The sequence below is a fragment of the Sceloporus undulatus genome, chromosome 1 (genome assembly GCF_019175285.1).
Source record: "Sceloporus undulatus isolate JIND9_A2432 ecotype Alabama chromosome 1, SceUnd_v1.1, whole genome shotgun sequence".
Classification (NCBI taxonomy): Eukaryota; Metazoa; Chordata; class Lepidosauria; order Squamata; family Phrynosomatidae; genus Sceloporus; species Sceloporus undulatus.
The window spans coordinates 99151985-99168862 of NC_056522.1; the positions used below are offsets into that span (position 1 = coordinate 99151985).

The window sequence follows — 16878 nt, forward strand, 5'->3', positions numbered from 1 at the left end:
TATTTTCTGTTAGGATAGGAAACCCTATTTCAGTGATGGCGAACCTATGGCATGTGTGCCAAAGGTGGCACTCAGAACCCTCTCTGTGGGCACACATGTCATTGCCCCAGCATAGAGTTCTCGACTAGAAAGCCAGAGGGATGCGGCACTTTGCAATAAATAAGTGGGGTTTGAGTTGCAAATTTCAGCACTCAGTCTCTAAAAGGTTCGCTATCATTGCGGGCCTATTGCAACTGTGTGAGGGGCTCTTAGGTCTCCGTCTTGCTTCTGGTTGAGCTGGAAGGTAGTCCTTGAGACCACCTAAATGAACTGAGTTGCCACCACCTACTGAATTGGTTCCTCCCCTTTTTCTAGTAACTCAGTAGGGGAAGTTACCTTGGGGCTGCTTTGTGTTTCTGACACTGCAGACACTTTCCTCCACCCCACCACCCCAGTGAGGATATGAGACTGAGCAAAGGAATGTCAAGGAAGAGGCTGTATTCTAAGATATCCCTATAGTAAAAACGTATCTCTTTACATGAAGGCCCACTTTCCCTTCAGGCACACGTAGGAGTTACAGAAAGATTAGATAATTTCATCCAAGTCAGCAAAATAAACTCTGACATGACTAGCTAAATACATTCTCCTATTCTATTCATAGATCAGATGGGGTTTATAGTCCTTGATGTTCATAAATGAACATTCAGCCAGTCCCCTTTTAGAAGCTTTGAGGAGCCAGAAAGGGCAACAATATACATGGGGTCGTCCTCACTTCTCCAAGGATCCTGCCTCAGGCTGCACAAATTGAAACCTATCCAGTTATACAGGATAAGCAGACACCAAGTTTACATCCACTGAACCTGTGTCAATTACAGCATCCAAGTCACAGCGGATCTGAGCGATTTTGTTTGTAAAGTATTTTGTAGATTCTTCACAGTGAGCTGCCTAGTGGTCTTTATTTCCTTCTTGTGAACCAGGGTGTAAAAGACCTCTGACTACTTGAGAGAGCTCTATTGGACGACACTGTGCAGATGTAATGGTAGCAGAGAAGTATAAGGAGCCCTGGTGGCACAGTGGTTAAATGCCTGTACTGCAGCCATTCACTCAAAAACCACAAGGTTGCGAGTTCAAGACCAGCAAAAGGGCCCAAGCTCGACTCAGGCTTGCATCCTTCCGAGGTCGCTAAAATGAGTACCCAGACTGTTGGGGGCAAATTAGCTTACTTGCTAATTAGCTTACTTGCTGTTCACCGCTATGATCTTTGGAATAGCGGTATATAAATAAAACAAATTATTATTAATTATTATAATTTGTTAGCTGCCATGATCACCACAGCATAGACCTTCCAATGGGCTCTAGCCTGTGTTCACAGTTGGACTCACTCCAAGTCTTCCGCTATCATCGCTGTTGTCTCCATCCCACTTCTTTCATCACTGCCAGCTCATTTGGCTCCACCACAAGGGAAAAGACACTATGGAGAAATCATGTCCACCACCCTGGCCATTTCCCTGTTCCAGAGATCAGCCAGGGCTTTGACAGGATCACCTACTAAGCCTACAAGAAACTCCCCAAGAGCAATCCAGTATCCATCCAGATCCATAACTCTCCTGAGGCCAACCATCTTAATTGGCCCCCCACTCTTGCAGAAGCTCTGAGTCCCAGAGATTCTAAAGCCTACCAGGTGGAACTACTGAAAGTTCACACCCAGATCAACCTCATCCTGCCCAGAGCAAAAAAAAACAGGTCCAGAGTGTGCCCTTCAGCATGGGTGGCTCCAGATATTACTTGAAAAAGCCCCATGAAGTCCTGAGCTGCTCCTACAGAGCGGTCTTTGCATGGATGTTGAGCACAATTCCCCAGCATAATAAGTTGAGGGGACTCCAAAACCACTGCAGAGACTAACCACATTACCTCACTACACTCTTCCAGTGCTGCTATTCCACTTTTACTGCTCTGGCTGCCTCCTGTTGTATTCTGAAGCTTCTAGTTCCATGAGGCCTAAGAGCTTTCTGGCTGAGAATCCTAAATGCCCTTCCTTAAACTGCAAACCCCAGAATGCAGTTTACAGTTTAAGAGGCAGCCAGAGCAGTTAAAATGTAACAGCAGAACTATAAGACTGTAGTGTTAGCCAGCTCAGTAAAGGAGCTTGTTGTGCAGAAGTGTGGGCGCTACACCAACAGAATCTCTATTCTGTCCCAGCCACCCATCTTGAAATAGGCACACACATACCCAGTAGACTGTGGGACAGGACACCTTATAAGGGAGATGGAATCCCAATAGACCATTTCAGCTTTGTCTCCCTGCCCCTCAGGCCTCACCTGCTGCTGTATGGAGAACCTAGGTAGACAAAACTGGGCAAGATTCCTCCTGTCTCTACCCTGTGCTAGCTAGTCCTAGGCAGGACCTAGTTTATATCCCCTTCCCAAGGGGGACAGGTGTTCCCTGATGGCTAAATACCCAGTAATTGGCTGGATGCCTAGGTGCTGGTTCTGGTAAGGAGTAGGGAGCAGGCTCAAACAGGCAGAGGTCCAGTGAGGTGAAGCTAGCAGCAGCAAGCAGGTGGTGCCAAAACCTCTTTCTTGAGGTGGTGGGGATGGTTGTTCCTCCTGTCTCTCCCCTGTGCTAGCTCCACCCTATTGACCAATTCATGTTATGATCAAATGCAAAATAAACGTGCCTTGAGTCCTATTGTGGGAGAAAGGTGGGATATAAATTCTTGAAATAAATAATAAAAACACAATGTATCTGAAAGCCTGCCAGATATTTGAAATCTTCAGAGAAGACCCTGTTGTATGTCCCATCACCTCATGAAGTCAGATTGGTTGGTACATGTAAAAGCGCATTCTTTATAACAACACTTTGACTGTGGAACACCCTAGCCAAGGAAGTTAGACTGACCCCATCTTTGGGCAGCCAAAATAGTGCTGTTCTGCATGGCATTTAATTTTTGAAAATTTTGCTTTAACTATTTTTTAAAACTGTTTTAAAATTGGTATCATAGGGGTATTGTATTCTTTTGCTCTCACTGAATCTATGTGTACAGGAACAGAAATAGGGTCACAAAGATTGAAACTGATTTGTTTGTATCTGTTGAACTTCTACATTATTAATAGTAAACAAAAAATAAAAACAAAACCCCCCAAACCTTTCAATTTACTTTCTTTTCTGATTAATATGTGAATATGCAATCATTGGAAAACATGTTCAGCAGACCTATTGGTATTTGGAAATGTGGTAGGAAAGTAAGGGCCCGAACAGACAGGCCAAATAAAGCTGCCTCAAGTCACTTTGGAGGTATGCTGTTTAAATGACACATTCATGTTAAGAGACCAAAGCTGTGCCAAAGCTGCATTTCAGTTCTTAGGACTGGAGCGTGGCTTTAGTTCAGCTTCTGGCTTCTTAGGATGCATGCATCATTTAAATAGCATACCTCCAAAGTGACCCGAAGCAGCTTTATTTTGGCCTGTCTGTTTGGGCTCCAAATCTTCACTTACTTCTCTCCCACATGCATGAATGAATAATTTTAGCAGTTTTCTCCACTTTTGACATGCCCCAAGAATAAAAGTTTTTCTGTGTAATTTTACTGATTGAGGATTAGGGTAATTTGATTATAGGAAGGCCTAAGATTATTAATTATGGGAGGCACAGGTGCAGGTTAGAGAGTTTGGAAACCCAGCTTTTTTGAAATCCAGAATGTCTCAGGCACCATGACTGTTGGCTGTGGGATTGTGTACATTTTACTATGAAGAAGTAGCCATTCCCAATTCTGCCATGTTAAGAGTTTTTTTTGTTTTGTTTTGTTTTTGTTTTTTGAATGAAAACAAAGTGCTCACCAAACAAGTTTCAGTTTGGTGAGCACCTTGAGGCCACTTCCTTGAGACAATGGCTACTGTCACACTGCAGAAATAAAGCAGTTTGATGACACTTTGATTACAATGACTCGGTGCTATGGAACTCTGGAATTTGTAGTTGATTGTGGCATCTGAATTTTCTGACAGGAAAGACCAAATATTTCACAAAACTACAAATCCCAGAATTCTGTAGCACTGAACCATGGTAGTTAAAGCAGTGTCAAACTGCTTTATTGCTGCAGTGTGTTAGCAGCCACTCTCAGGCTTGTGCTCAGGCTATTTGATGGACTATATCCCTCCATGTGAGCCTGCTTGGATTTACCACCAAAGGCTTGAGGCCCAGAGTGCTGATGACATAAGGTAGGCTTTCTTGGCACAGCACACTGTTAACTGTGGGGAGAGAGGAAACAGTTTATTTGTGTACAGTATTTATACATCACATTGTAAGTTGGAGTGGAACCTAAATATAAACATAAATCAGTACAGATATTTAAAAAAAAAGTTCAAAAATCTTTCAGCCTGCAAAGCAATAATTTGAGGGCCATGAGTTGCTAGAGGGGCTTTTCCCCAAAAGGAGCAAGAGTTGAAGAGTGCAAGCCCATGCAAGTCTTTTAAAAAGCTGTTGTTAATGAGTTGCTCCTATTTTAAAGAGCAGTTTGATTGTCTTGCCTCTTTATTACAAAAGCCTGGGGACAAAGAACTATCTTTGAAAATGCTTCTTGCCTCATAATGTATAGCCATAAACAGGGTGGAAAGCTAGACCTCTTTTAACACAAAATGTTGTAGAAAAGTAACTCTGCTGATATCATATGAAAAATACCTCTTTTATATTATAGGAGAGTTCCCAGTGACAGCAGGGTAGTGAAAAAAATATTACCTTCCAACTAGCTTTTCTTGCCTGAAGTAATGGGATCAAATAATTTATGAGCTCACCTGTGATAGTCTTTTTGGAACAGGTGATAACTCAATTATGATATAAAGAAACAGGGCATGTTCTTGAATATGGCAGTAGGAGTGTTAATTTTAATATTTCCAATATTATTTTTTACCTTAGTTTACAAAACACTGTGACATTGCAGTGTAATAGTGTGTACAAGTGTATGTGTTCCTTTCTACAGAAGCAAACGTCATTCAACCCCATGTACTGTATAAGTGCAGTGGGAAAATTATAATGGTGTTTTGGGGTCGCGGGGGTACGAGGTGGAGAGTACTTCATCCCACTGTTCATGTGTATACCAGCAAAGTAGAGGGGAAGGAACATGAAAAAACTGAACTGAAAACTACAGCAAACACACACAGCATCCAGCACAAAAGCTGAACAATGAAACATTGTAATGCATTGCTTTCACTCCTGAAACGAGATCAGGTAATTCAGAACTCCAGTTCAGAAAGAAAAGTCAGATGTTGATTATTTTAGCCATGTTTCTTTTCTGTATGCATACTGCAGCCAATTTCACCCACTCATTATTTGAGATCCAAGCTGTTTTAATCTGCTTTCAAATTCTGGGAATGGTAATGAATATCCCAAGTTGTCCTGTAAGGTTTTAGATCTCTGATTGGTAGCCAGCATGAAGTCAGACCTATGTGGCCCCATCCCTAAAGTCCTTTACTTGGAGCATCTGCTAAGCCATATGTCCTGGCTCCAGGTTCAGTAGTTGACAACTCAACCCCTAATGAGACAATCCATCACCATTGAGCCTTGGCATTAATACATCATTTGGCCCAGGTAAAGAATTTTGACCAGCTTTTGCAGTTCTGTTGCAACGTTGACATACAGAACTTAGTGCTACCATTTACTTTGGTGAATCCAAAACCAGCAAGGCTGTGGCCTTTGTAAAAATGCTTTAAACCATGGCTAGTAATCATGTGCAGATTGAGATCAAAGCAGTGAGGCGTGTGTCCCAATCTGTCAGCAATGGCTTTAGGTGCTGGCATGATGCCCCCTCAGTTGGCATGCCAGAGATGGGAGAGGGTGCCATGGTTTCACCCTTAGAGAGGCTCATCAGCATTAATGCAGCATGATGCCTTTCTTTTCCGAGCCAGAGGAAAATGTCATTCCTAGTGGAGTTACATATAATTAAAGCAATTGCCTAAAAGTAGTAATTGCAAAATAGGAAATGGGATGGAAAGTCTGAGTAGAACTTGCTTCAAATACAATCCAGAGTATTCCTTTACATTTATTTGTAGAGTTAAGAAATTAGTTTCTCTTTTACACATCATTAAGTTAAAATATTTCTGTTGTGGAGGATATTGAATTTAACCTGAATATGAAACAGAAGTTTTTTTACAGTATATCTTACAAAAAGTAATATTTATATTTTGCAAAACATGATATTTCAATCAATACAGCACGCCCGCGTCATACGCGGACTTGAGCTTATGCGCTCAAGCCGCGGGGCGGAAGGGGCGGCGCGTCCCATTCAATTGAATGGGCGCTTGTGCCCCGCGCGCTGCTGCACTGCCACACCGCCGTGCACGAGCCCCATTGTTTCCAATGGGGCTTGAGCATAGGCGGAATTTGCCTTACGTGGAGGGATCCGGAACGGATCCCCATGTAAGGCGAGGGCCAACTGTATTGCATTCATTCATGATTGCATTCCAATATGTGGTTGCACACTTGTTCTTGAGCTTGGAAAGTAACTTTGAAGAAGAATGAGTATACAGTGGGCCCTGCATATTCACTGGGGTTAGGGGCACACAACCCTTGTGAAAGTGGGAAAAATGCAAATTAAAAAACACTATTTTTGTTTACTTGCTAGAACATCTCTCTCGAAATCTCTATGTCCTCTGGGGCAACTCTGTGGTTAATATCTCCTAGAGGTTGACCACAGAATTGTGCTTGAGGAACTACAGATACCTAGAGAAGTGTTTATTCTAGGAATCTCTAGGTCTTCCAGTGTGATTTTTGCTGAAGGTTAACTATAGTCATTTTGGAAGTTCTAGAGATTCCTAGAGAGAACATATTAATCAAATCCATTGAATAATCAAATCTGCAAAAGTCAAAGCCACAAATTTGGAGGGCTGACTGTATGATATCATGCGGAAGCCATCCATTATGAAACAATGGTGGGATCTGTGGTTCTCAATGTTTTTACCCTTGTGACCCCCTTTACATCTACATGTGGATCTTACACCCCTTCCTAGCTCACTATTGTATATGAATAAAAATATTTTGTTGTTTCGTGTTTGTATTTTTGGTTCAGATGTTCATTTATATTCATATTTTAACATTTTTAAAGGAAATATATCTCCTCTTCTTTCACGCAGAGGCTACAGGTGACCTTCTTCCCATTCTCTTTCCCTCCAGGACAGAAAAAGTTTGAGAAGATGTAGAGGAGGGATCAGGGCCTCTAGGTCTTTGCTTTTTCCTTGAGCAACTGTTGCCACCCCCAGAGGGTTCTGTCCCAATGTTTGAAAACCACTGTTCTAGATCTCAGAGCACCATCCCAACACCTTTTCAGTTCTGAGTGGCTTCAGCCTGTCATTCTGTTTCAAATAACTTTCTCAAACTCTAGAAAGATCTTACAAAAATATTTTTAAAAGTAATTAATAAAAGCCACACCATAGTCAGGCAGGGAATAGCTGTGGGGCTCACCTCCAATTATTCCTGTTGGTCTGTACTTTTTAAAATGAAACTTGTACTTCCCTAGAATTTTGCCAATTTCCCAGATTTTAAAAGGGTATGTATGTTAGAGGGCCAGAACTGTCATCTCTGTCCATTTCCACCATCTTATTATTCCCAGAAATACCATAAGAGCAGCGGCATCGAAAAGGCACTTTCCAAAGCTTGAACAAAGTTCAGGATATACTTTGACCGGTCATGTGGAAAAGCCTCAAGGAAAGTTTTCAGCAACACCATTAGTTTCCAATTCAGTAGTTGCATACATTGTTGATCTGCTAAACCTACACGAACTGGACTACACATTATATCCTTATTGGGAATATGCCATTACATGGAGGACTTTCTTAATCTTGCAATTAATTTTGGTCACCATTATTATTATTCCTAGTTTACAGCCACTGATTTAACCCATCCTGTTTGAAAGTTGAAAGTTGCTAGCGATAAATATGATATGGTGTATCTTTAGCAAAATCAATCATGCATGGGCTGATCTTTGGCACTGTTTTATTACTTTTGTTTATTTCACATTTATCATATCCATAAAGGGAATTTAGAATCATTCTTGTCCAGACAGTATCTTTGGGGCTGCAGAGAATCTTCAACATTTTGTCTTTAATGTATTTCTATACATAATTTTGTTGTGAATGAATAATTCTTACAGATGAGCTAATGTTCTTTTAAAAGTAAATTGTCTTTTCATGTGGCATCAGCCTGATTTAAAAAAAAACTCTTGCTTGTATCTCTTCTATAAAGGCTCTTTCAAAGAAGAGAAACATTTTTTTTCCACAAGGAACATTTGGTGTATGTATAAAAACTATCTTTTCCCATGTATGTCACCTGAAATTAAGATCCTTGTCTTTTAAATAGGGCTCAGGTGAGCATTATGACATAGATAGTTAGAGGGAGGGAAGAGCAAAGTACAAGAAAAAATGAAAGGGACCATAAAGCTCTGGCAGGAGTACTTAGCATCAATTTGGAAATTAGTTGTAGATTTTTTTAAAAAAGAAAAAAGTGGGAGACAGAGTGAAAACTGAAAGGAAAATCTATCAAATCCTAGTAACAACATTTAAAAGAAAAAAAGCATACTGGCTCAGAACATCTTGATAAACCACGCGGGTTACAGACCGCCGCTTTGCGGCGCTCTGCCGCCGCCGCCAGTTAGTCCGCAGGGGAGCCGGAGCCTCCACACGGCGCGGCTCCCGTGCGGACCGAAAAAGAAGCTCCAAAATGGAGCTTGTTATGGAGTCGCGTTTGCGACGTAGCGAGGCACCAGGGGCGCACTCGCTACGTCACAAAGGACGTGACGCGTACGGACGTTCAGCGTCTGATACGCAAAGATGGCGCCGACCATGTAGAAGGGCCAGCGCCATCTTGTACGGACGGAGTCCGTATTAGGCCCAGGGGCGTCTAGAAGAGACGCCCCTTTTTTAAAATGGGACGTCCTCCGGACATCCCAAATGCCGGTTTATAACCGGCCATAGTTTAGCATGTCCTCCTGAGGTTTCCCTAGGGTTGTTGCCATCACAGTGAACCATGTTTGATTGCTGTTGTAGTCTGAAAAGCAAGAAACAAAATATTTCTCCATGACTGAGCTACAGGCAGTAAATGGAATTAACAGGTATTAATAATGGTATTTTATACTGTACTTGCATACTCCAGGGAACTATGATTTGTTGTTGCTTCCTACTAGGAATAGCCAGCAGATTTCGAAACTGTTTCTAAAGTGCACAAATATTTATCAATTTGTTCCTCACAAAGGAATTAATATTTTCTAAAGTGTACAGGACATTTTACTACACTCATCCCTCCATATTTGTGGCGTTGACTTTTTTATTATTCATGAATTGTATTGATATGTTATCTCTAGGAATTTCTAAGTCCTCCAGTGCAACTCATGGTCAACTTTAACCTAAAGTTATACTAAAGGACTTAGGGATTCCTAGACAGAACACTCCACTAGGTATTTGTAGATCCTCCAGATTCATAGAGAGGTGTTCATGTTATTTGTAGTTTTTCCACATTCAAGGGGTCCTGTGCCCCTAATCCTAGCGAATGTGGAGGGACGAGTGTAGATGCAGTAATATTAAAACCTTTCTCTTTTGTTTCTGCTGCTCCCCTTTCTTTCCTTTCTCCTGTTGGTTCTCATATATGAAGTGTCTAAAGTGTGGCGTTTGCCTTCTTCCTTGAACATATTCTTTAATTTCTTTCAAAATGAGATGAGAATATATTTCTTCCAGTTTGTAATATGTGTGTACTTAGAAATGTTTCTTTTCAAAGTAGCTAAAATGCCAACAGGCATCGCAGAAGCAGAAGTGGGTAGCAGAGAACATTTAGAGTAGTAGTAGAAGGAAAAGTGACAGCAAATATTATTAGTCTTTGGCTGAAATTGCAAGCAGGTCTGGCATTTTGAGCTGTTCCAATGTCTATGGTTTGCTTTGTTTTTTCCAGTGAGTAATATATGAAATCCATAGGGCTGCGATAAGGCTATAGGCAACTTGAAGAGATGTAAGTGCACACACACGCACACAAAATCAAGAGTGAGACTATTCTAGTATAGTACTTTGCTTAGGTTGTAATCCATCACTTCCTTAAATCAGTCTCTGCTGGATACCCTGGTGCATGGCATTGCTTTCAAAGATTTCTTGCGTCACATTTCTTTGTTTCTCACTCTTGCTATAAAGTTAATTCATAAAAATCTTCTTGGGCGGGCTGGCTTCCTTCCTTCCTTCCACCCTGTCAGTGTCTTGTGAGCAATTTGTGTCTTGCCTTGTTCTATTTCATTGCTTCACTACATTTGTGGTGACACATGATTCAGCAGATTGCTGCAGGTTCAGTCCATCCAAACACAATTCTGCAAATTAGCTAGATCTTACAGTATGGCCAACATTACATCATTCATCAGTAGATATCTCTTTATTACAGCTCTTACATTTATTTTTCCAGTTTAATTTTTCAGTTCTCCTGATAGTGTTTCCCAAAACAGCTTTCAACAACAACAATAATTTTTATTTATATCCCACCTCTCTGGTTGGGTCAAGGCAGCTTCCAATGAGAATAAAGTACAATACAGAGTATTATAAAATACCAAATAAACCCTTTCTTTGATCATAGTTGTCTCCTGTGAGTTTGAATTTTAAAAAATTTGTTTGTATTCCGTAGGCACACTCTGAGCATAAAAACAAGCTCTTGCAGTATTCATCTGCATTTCAGCCAAGTGCTATATATTGAATCATATCATTTGAAACAGAGCATTATTATGTCACCTCTTCAAATACAGACTCCAGCAGGTTAAGTGAGATGCTCACCTTTACAGGCAGGAATAAACCTAACCAACCAGTTGTTGAATGGTGAGTCAACATGTAAGGAAATTCATTTGGTTCAACAACTCAACTCTAGTTAGGACTACAAGATTAAAGCAAACGTGTAACAAATCACAAATCCACTTAATTTTGCATACAGCTTGGAAAGTTATCCCCAAAAGTTAATACACTAACATAATTTGTATAAACACTGTTTCTTTAGCATTCATTATTCTTGCTTCTAAAGATGTGTAGGTTAGGAGGGATGGAAAAATGCTTGAAAAAACTTTTTTGCAGCCTCCCCCCCCCCCAGGAAGATTTAATTAGATGAAATTAGAATGGTGAATAAAATGTTTATGACAAATTGTTCATATAGTCGGCCCTTCCATTACGCTGGGATCCCCTCCCTCCTGTGTAAGGGAAATACTGTGTATGCTCAAATCCCATTGGAAACAATGTGCCTTGTGAATGCAGTGTGCCACAGGTGTACACGCCATTGCTGCTTCCATTGTGTGGCTTCAGCGTAAGGTGAAAGCTGGTGTGCCCGCATATGGCACAGGCATACTGTATATTTCTTGTCTCAAATTTATTTCTAAAAAACATGTGACAGCAAAGATTTTGTGCAAGACAATGGGGCAATCATTGTATGTTTTCCTGCCGTAGCTACCAAATCAGATAGCCATGGTGTCAAAAGCTAGTCCCTTTTTGTGTATGCATTAACTTTACAACTCTCCCTCCTCTTTCTTTATTTAAGTTTCTCTTTCTTGAATGCCCCTTCTTAAACCTTTGCAATTTATATAAAGACCACTAGAACTCTAGGAACCCTAATGGAAATACTAGCAATTATGTTGATAAAGTACACATGTGCTTTAGATGCTTCCACTGTGTACTCACCTCCAGTTTTGGTTCTGACAGGGGGAGAGGCAGGGTCTGATGGCGCTCTCTCTCTCTCTCTCTCTCTCTCTCTCTTTTTTCTTTCTTTCTTTTTTTTTTTTTTTTGCTTTGCCATTGTATTTAATGTGACTTGTATACCCATGAATTTTGTTATCCATGATGGGGGGTCCTGGAATCAAACCCTAGCAGATAACAAGAACTCACTGTAGTTATACACTGAACACTATTTTCATATCCCTGTATAGCTGGGGACTGATAGATAATATACTTAAATAATATGTTCTTTATAAATCGACAAACATCCAAGATAAAGGATTTGTTTTAGTGTTGGTTGTGACTGTTACAAATAAAAATAAGTGTATGTGTGCCCATGCATCTCTGTGTAATATATCTGAGACTGGAAACATTATTTTTGGACAAAAGCTTCCAGAATCCTCTGCCAGCGCAACTGGTAATGCTTCAGAAATTCTTGATAGTCTGTGTTATATTAAAATAATGTTTTAGAGATGCCACTGTTTAGTAACATCAGACACACCAGTGCTTCAGTTTTATTCTTTATACAATTTTATTTCAGAATTTTCCTGGGAACTTCAGTGAAGACTCACTGTGTTTGTATATGAAATCCCTCTTGTCACTCTACATTTAATCTTTTGAAGGCATCTCTGTCATTTAGGCTTGAAGAGAGCTTTTCCTTCTCAGATAAATGGGATCATTTCCTCTGGCTTCTTAGCTTGCAGTTCCTTGTTGTTTTATCTTGTAACTACCTCAAATGAGAAGTTGCTTGTATTTAATTCTGCCTCAATTAACTAGGTCCTTTGGTGGACAATAGCTAAGAGTCACATAAGCTTCCCTTTCTATACCCTCAGTATTTTGTTGTTTTTTGCTCTGTAGTTCCTCTCTGGGAATGCGTAACTGCATCTGATGTTGGGGTATTGCATGACTTCTTAGGGAATTTTATTGTCAGATTCTTAATTGATTACAAGGCTGTAGGATACATCATTGACCATGCATAATGTGTTATGGTTCTTTTTTCCTACCTCCTGACATTATATGGTTTGATTTATGACTGTGGTGGCTGTTAGTTTTCCATGAAATAAACTGGTTGCATTCAGAATTTCTTTGGATTAAAACTCCCAGAATCTCGAGCTATCATTACCATCATTGTCATCATTTATATCCTGCTCTTTTCCCAGTTTAGGACTCAAGGTGGCTTACAAAAGTTTTTTTTTAAAAAAAAAGTTAAAACTTCACAAAATACACAAGTTAGAAAGCTGTTAAACTTATCAAAAATGAAAACCAGTTACAAAACAGACCATAATAATTCAACAGAATAACAAAAATAACAAATAGAAAATTCCAGCAAAATGCACAAGGTTCACCCTGCCTAAGTAATCACTCCTTAAAGGCCTGTTGAAAAAAAGTCTTCATCTATTTGAGAAAAGTGAATAGTGAGGGCATCATTTAATCTCTCTGAAAAGAGACTTCAAGAGCCTGAGTGCAGCACTGGGAAGACCCTTTTCCATATCCCACCACATGTACCTGTGAGGTGACAGGTCCTTCCCTGAAGAGCCTCCCCAGCAGATCTCAATACACAAGCAAGTTCATAAGGGAGTAGTTTGTTATTGTTAACTGCCATCAAGTCAGCTTCAACTCATGCTGCTCCCATGAATGAGAGACTGCCAAGTCATGGTATCTTCAAAAATCTTGCTGAGATCTTGCAGACTTAGGGCTGGGGCTTCCTTGATTGAACCTATCTATCTGGATTGCAGTTTTCTTCCTTTTCCTACTGCCTTCTACCTTACCAAGCATTATTGCCTTTTCTAGTGAGTCATATCTTCTCCTGATACAGCCAAAGTACAACAGTCACAGCTTAGTTGTCTTGGGGATGAAAGAGACAGTCAAAATGAAGCAGCTTCTGGCCACTTTGGAGGCATTGTGTTCAGATTATGCATGCCTCCAAAGCAGCCGAAGCCATGCTCCTCTCCTTAAGACCAGAGCAAAAAGGAGCCAGGATAAACAGACTCCTGGCAGCGCCAGTTGGCCCCTGCATTCACTGCCCACATTGGGAGCAGGCTTGCAGTCAGCAGGGTTCTGACCTGCTTGCGGCTGGAGCAGACTCAGGCTGCTCTTTCATGCCCGTCTGCTATGTCACTTGGTGAGTCCAGACTTGATCTGTTCCAAGATCCCATTTATTTATCTTTTTAGCAGTCCATGGACCTTACCACATTGCCCATTGGGATGTGATGGGGGCATGATGAAAGGGAGTGGGATGAGAACAGAATGGGTGCTATCATCCATTCTATCGCACAGCCTTCCTATTAGGCGAAACACCAGACTCTGAGGGCAATCCGAACACTTAGATTGTATCCTCAGCCAGTCATAGGGAGGTAGATATTAGGCACGTTCTCCCAAACTCCCTCGAGTTTGTAAGAGAGGGCAAAACCCCCATAACTTCCCCAAAGGCTGTTTCCAGAGCAGCCCCCATGTTCCTTGACATGTACAGGCAGCCCTGAGCCAGACCTTTCACCTCAGTGGGGTGCCTAGGTGTACACTGATCCTTCCCCCACCCCCCATTAAGGCCAAGGGGAACCTATTTAGCATCCTGCCACAAGCCATTTATCAGTCCGTAGCAACAGTATGATGTAGGCAAACAAACAAACAAACAAACAAACAATAAAGAAAGAAAGAAAGAAAGAAAGACAGACAGACAGACAGACAGACAGACACCAGGAAAAGGGAGAAAATTCCTACCTGGCCCCAAAGTGACTGAGCAAGTCCATACTGTCCTGAGGGCTGGAGGGCAGGATGCAACTTGCAGAAAGGAGGCCGAGAAGGGGGGCAAGATAGCTTAAATAGCTTTGGTTCCACCCCCTTATTGGCAAGGCTGGGCCATGAGGCTCTGTCTATTTTTAAGCTTCTGCTCTCTATTCCTGGGCAGCCTCAAATACTACACCCATGCCTATAGGGGCAAGCCACTTGTTTGGGTGTACATTCTTCCTATAAGCTTTCTTCCTATAAGCTTTCTAATTAAAAACAGAGACTTCTATTTTGGCACACACACATACACAGATACACTCACTCATTCAAGGAGGTCACAGGTATGAACCTGCAGAAACTGGAAAGAGTAACTGAGGATAGGATGTTTTGGAGAGCCACATGGTTGCATGAGTTGAGATAGAGACTCGAGGGTGGCTGTTTTGTTTTCCTTAACTGTTGGCATATGTTGGTTAGGATTGGAGTTGATAATGTCAGTATGGATTGTAGTAGTTTGATTGGAATGTCATCTGTTCCTGGTGATTTGTTTCCCTATTTCTCTTACTGCAGGTTCTACTTCACTTTTTAGAATTTGAGGTTCATCTTCATATGGCTCTTCATTCCATGCATCCTTCATTTTTTCATCTATTTTGTATAACTTTTCTGTGTACTCCCTCCAGTGTCTTTTTATTCCTTCTTGGTCTTTAATTATGTTATTTTTATTGTCATAGAATATCCCAGTCCTTGGTTTCAACATCCCTTTAATTTTTGGATCTTGTGGGAAAGGTCTCTTGTTCTTCCTTTTTTGTTATTATCTTCTATTTCCTTGCATTGGTCATGGTAGTAATTGTCTTTTCTAACCAGCCTTTGTACTGTTGCATTCGTGGTTTTGAATTTGTTCCTATCTCCCTTTTGTTTTGCTTCTCTTCTTTCCTTTACTACTTGAAGTGTTTGTCATCCATTGTTTCTTCTATTCCTTTTGACTACTGTTAGTGTCTGTCTGCATTCATCCTTTATTGCATCCCTGGCTTCTACTCATAGTTCTTCTTGTTCTTGGTCAATTACATTTAAGAGTGCAAATCTGTTTCTTATATTGTCAGTGAATTCTACTGAGAGTTTGTTCAGGACATATTTTGGTATGATGATTGGTTTTGATATTTTCTTCAATTTTACTTAGTGTGTGTGTATGTGTGTGTGTATTATTTTGAAGTCCAGGTAATAAAACTGTTGTTTTATATATAAAACCTTAGGCTCTTTCTGTCTTCAACGTCTGTCTTCCTTTTTCATTTTTTTTCCATTGCAGAAAATAAAATATACATAGATACCTTTGGGAGCCAATGTGGTGTAGTGGTTTGAATGCTGCTGTAGTACTGGGAGACCAGGTTTTAAATCCCTACTCAGCCATGGAAGTTCACTGAGTTATATTGGGCCAACACACACACACTCAGCCTCAGAAGAAGGCAATGGCAACCCCCCTCTGAACAATTGTTCTAAGAAATCCTGATTATCAGTTTGCCTTGGGGCTACCATAAATCAGAAATGGCTTGAAGACACATACTAAAAAGAACAACCTTTGGATAAGGGAGTTTGCATCTTTATTTCTGATACTGGGCTAAATTCAATCTCAGGCACATTAAAATAAGTAAGATTTGTTCATCACAACTAACTTTAGTTGTATTTGTTTTGTCTAATATAAGTAGATCTAAATTGGATTTAGACCTGTATTAGAGTTATATCTGTATTCATAATCTATCATTTTAAATTTGATAATGGTAGATATATTACGAACTGACAAAAAGGTCCTCAGTTTAAGCTTCTACCTATCAAGGTGTATTTCTAAAGAGAATTTGGCATAATATATAGGATCATAGAATATTTTTGAGGATATACCCACTGACTCAAATAATAGAAAGAAGGTAGCTATTTATAATGCAGACAAAACAGGCAGAAAAAACAGCTCAGTGCTTCTACCTGTTTACTCTCTTTCCACTGCTCATTCATAAAACATTTAGAATAACGAAAAATGTAATATCCTTCTTGTTTATTATTTTAACAGGAGAGCTTGATAGTATGTCTCACTAATACTTGGTTTCACTAATGAATGTGTGACAAAGTTATTATTTGCTTATTTGTGACATTTGTACCCCACCCGATAGCATCAGTGTTCTCTGGGTGGCTTTAGATTTCTGGGTATAAGAGTGGTTTCATTAGAAAGAAGATGTAAAACAGTTTTAAATAAATAAATAAATAAGCAGCTTAAATAGAGCAATAGAAAACAAATAGAACATATCCTTAACAATAGAGACCCTAACAACTATTTAATTGAATTTAATATATTAATCCCATTTTTTGTTTTTCTCTTTTTATTTTAATTTTTTCTTTCTTATTTTTTTAAAAAATACAATTTATTATTTATATAGTAAATGGTACAAATGATATGATCTGTAATTCATAATAAAATTCCCCCCTTTTTGCTCCC

General features: G+C 40.1%; 1 protein-coding gene across 17 annotated transcripts in view; it reads left to right on the top strand.

The window, feature by feature from the left end:
* PTPRK (protein tyrosine phosphatase receptor type K) overlaps nucleotides 1–16878 on the top strand; it is a 478138-nt gene that overhangs the window by 258793 nt on the left and 202467 nt on the right. The window lies entirely within an intron of this gene.